Here is a 4,272-nt window from a genome sequence, read left to right on the forward strand (position 1 = left end):
TAAAGACTCGGTCCTTACCTTTCTTGAGCATATTTTTCTAATAATATTTTTCATTTGGGATTTTAAAAAACATGTATCTGACCTCGCCCCAGAACTCCATACTACTGTATACTTTATGTCTCCATTTGGAATCTCAAATATCCTGTGTACATAATGTAACTCTTCATTCCTTCACAGAACCACTCCACCTACCTCATGTCTGCTTTTCTACATTGCTTCCCCTTTCAGTTAATGGTCATATTTAGTTGCTTAGATAGAAAACCTAGGAGTTATTTTTTTCTTTCCCTGAACATATCCCCCATACACATTCAATCTGTAAGCAGGCCTATCTCCAGAAGAGGTCCCAAAATCTGTCCACTCCTTTTTTCCCCACTGTAATGCCAGCCACCATCTTCTCTGCAGTGTCTGCAATGGCCTCCTTCTTCATTCAGAACCAGAGTGATCCTTTAAAGTAGAGATCAGATCCCCTCCATCTCAAAACCCCACGGCAACTTCCCATCACTCTTGAGACAAAATCCAAATTCCTTGCTCTGCAAGGCCCTGCATGGGCTGGTATCTGACTGGCTCTGCTGTCTTATCTCCTATCATTTTCCTCTCAGTTACTGACCATCTGACTTTCCTCAAGCATCCCAAGCTTGTTCCCACCTTAGGGCTTTTACCTTTAACTCCTCTCTGTCTTGAAATGCTCTTCCGTCAGATCTTCACGTGGCTGACTTCTATTGTTTAAGTCTTTCCTAAAATGTCAGTGCCTCAAAGAGGCCTTCCCTAAATATCTCGTCTGAATTATGTCCCTCCCTCCACTGTTACTCTTCATTCCATTGTCTATTTTATTTTATTCCTAGCAAAGATCACTATCTTTATAAAGTTATTATTTATTTATCCATGTCTTTAAGTTCACCATCTTCCCTAAAATGTAAGCTCCATGAGGGCAGAGACCTTGTCTGTCTTGTTCACTGATGTATCCTCAGGACCTGTAACATTGTCTGTATGTGCAGTAAATGCTCATTAAGTGTTTATGGTTGAATTAGTGAATAAGAATATTTAGGTGCATGGAGAATATAAAGTACTGAATCAGTATGGATTATATTTTAATGAGAATATTTCTGCCAAATTTTAATGACAATAAGTGTTCCAAAGGCAAAGAAATGGATCTTTCTTTTCTGATTATTCCATTAATTTGTGACCTGGTAAAAGAAAGTTGGGATTGTAGTGAGTTAGTTTTTACAATGTCCATTGCATATAAACAGGTCATCATTTATCAGTTGTGCATACCTTTTATTTTCAAATTGTTGTGAGTGTTATATGCTTGAACAACAGTACAAAGTGTACTCCTTGCAGATAAGAGTCTGAAATTGTGGTAGGTACTCATTATGATGAGAACATTTTGCTCTGAACAGGAAATAGCTAGCCATGCATACATCTCTCAGGAAAGAAAACATCAATTCCAGATTGAGTGTGGTAAACAGCAATTAATTTAGCTGTAAAGATTTTGTATATATGATGATTTTGCAAGGAATTGATAAACACATAATGAATACTTACATAGTTATTTTGTGACTGTAAATCTATGCAAATCAAGTATAATTAGTTGAATGTATGTCTATTATTAAGACAGAAAATCAAAAGATTTTTTCTTTCCCTTACTGTGGTGTAGTAATAAATGTCAATAAACCATATGCCATAGAGTTATCAAAATGAAAAGATATAAAGATGTTTTGTTTTTCCTTAGAAATTTGGGCACCTTTTCTTCCAGTTATTCCACTAATAAACCCCCAAATACTGAACTTGGCAATAGTCTCTAGCAATAGAAGCATTAGTTATATGCATTGGCACATTATCCTTTGATCAATTCTCCTGATAGAAATTGATCACCATCTTCACCTGTAGCTAGGAGTTCAGAATTGGTATTTGTGGTTTTCTTTCAGGTCTGGCAAAATTAAGGTTCACAATTTCTCTGTTGTTTGAACTTAACTTCCTTTTAATTGGGATTTTATTTTTGGTCTGGATGAAATTCTCTTTTAAAATTAGCATGGTAGACTTCACACTCAGATTTCAATCAATAGAGAATAAGAGTATAAAAATTATTTCTCAGTAGATCATGGATAAACTGGCATCTTAAAGATTTCCATACACCACCAGTTCAGGGATAGAGATCACCTATTGTTAAGGATTATCTTCCTTTTGCCCCTTCTTATCTATTCTCCACCCCTCTCCACCCTCCCTCTATCTCCACTGGAGGCTGCCTGTGAGGACTACACAAGAGCTCCATGCCCTCTGACTTCCACCAATGGTAGAGTCCCAGCAGGAGATCCAAGGGAGGGATGAGAGTAAGGTCAGGCTAATTATTCCCCTGGCTCCCTCCTTGTGGGGTTGCCTTGGGCTGCCTGTGCCCCTCGACCTAAGGTCATGGTGCATCACTGCAAGGCTTTCTCCTTTTGGGTTTCTGTAATCTATTCTTCCTCTCATCTCTCTCCCTTAGGAATATAAGAGTGCTGCTGCCACCTCTCTCAAATTATAGCAGAATCCTTATAGTTCCTCTACGCTCTGTCCATGTCTTTACAACAGTCCCTTTCAAATAAGTCTCCACAGATTATTCTAATTTGAATGAACCATCTGTTTCTTGCTGGGATCCTGTCTGATGCAGATGTTATCATTTCTTGGATTTGGGCTACTATCACCTATTTTTGACAAACATAGATATTACCTGGATAGGCGGTAGAGTGGGCACAAAATAAAAGAAAAATTTACTGCCTTCTGGGGGATCTACTGTGTGAAATAGATCCCCCAGATCTATTCATCTTACTCAGTATTCAGTCATCATTTATTGGAAACCAAAACAGGTTGTATGGGTCTTAGGTGAATACACAGGGGGGTACTATTTGGTTTCTGCCATTATATAGCTATATCCAATTGTGTATTTACAGAACATTCTATGTGTTCAGATAATTATAATTCGCAATCCTGGACCAGGAGTCCCTCCATCCCAGCCTCACACATTTGCCAGTGTTAAACAGTGGAGTAATACCACTACCACCACCACCACCACCACTACCACCATCATCATCATTAGTCCATAGGGAGTTGATCATGGGCTCACGAAGGGCATGGGCTTTGCCTTACTCATGTCTAGAGTTTTAGCACCACACAGTGCCTTGCTTGAGCCTGCAGGAGACTTGCACCCTGTGATATGTTTTGTTCAGTCATACCACTAGTTTTGTAAACCTCGCTAATGCTTAGAATCCCTGTTGTCATTCTTTGTGGCCCTGGACTGAGTAGGGAGGTATCAGCCTGATTTTTGTGTCCTGACAGACCATGGTGCTCATAAGTCCTCAGTAGTCTTCTGTTTTGAGAGCTTGTGAAGAAAGCAGAAAATCACCAGCCTGTTGGGTTGTGCTTATGCCTGGTCCTGGCTTGTTCCATTCTTAGTTCCCAGCTCCTAGTTCTGTACAGTGACCTCTGTAATTTTCAAGCGTGACTGTTTCCTGAGCCCATAACAGGACCTCTTTTGTACTTTCAACTTTCTGTGTGGGAATTTTGTAGAGTGTCAATGAAATCCTTCTGGGCAGATGGAGTATTCCAGTTGAGCACAAGTCTTCTTTTCTTTATGTTAGCATTGGATAAAACATATTCAGTGGGTGTACTTCAGGAGAAGGGCCTGTGGTTAAATAGATTTGGGCCATTGTCTTTAAATTTTTTCTTTACTGCAGGACATTTCTTAGGATTGGTGGCTACATTTGGGAGAAATCTTGTTTACATAGTTAAGTTATATCCACTGGAGCCTCAGGCTGTAGTAACTTTTCCCTACGTTGCTTTCAATTCCTACTAACCCTAAAGAGCTGTTAAAGTCAGAGGCCACAGAATTAGGCAGGTCAAGAAAGATGTGACATTTCCTATCCTGTGCTAGGAGGAGGATTGGGTGTGAGTGACCCTGTCCAGTTAGGAAGGCCTCTTGGTTGTCTTTAACATCGTTACGTGATAATGTTTTGGCAGCCCTGCACCTCATGCTCCTAATGGGAGGGATCATCAATCTATATAACAACCAAAATTCTGTGATATTTTCAGGGAGTGGGTGGGGGACATCAAGGGCCATGGGAGCAGCCAGAAGAACATTCACTTCACCTCACTGAAAGACTAGGACTTGTTATTTAAAAACTGTAAAAAACTGCACAAAGTTTTGTAGTTAGTGTCCTTTTACTCTCTGGCCTTCTTTTCTTATCCTATCTCCTACTCCAGCTGTATGTCAGCTCTTGCTTCAAGTGCATCTCAACCTTT

This window comes from Myotis davidii, unplaced genomic scaffold (genome assembly GCF_000327345.1).
Source record: "Myotis davidii unplaced genomic scaffold, ASM32734v1 scaffold96, whole genome shotgun sequence".
Taxonomy (NCBI): Eukaryota; Metazoa; Chordata; class Mammalia; order Chiroptera; family Vespertilionidae; genus Myotis; species Myotis davidii.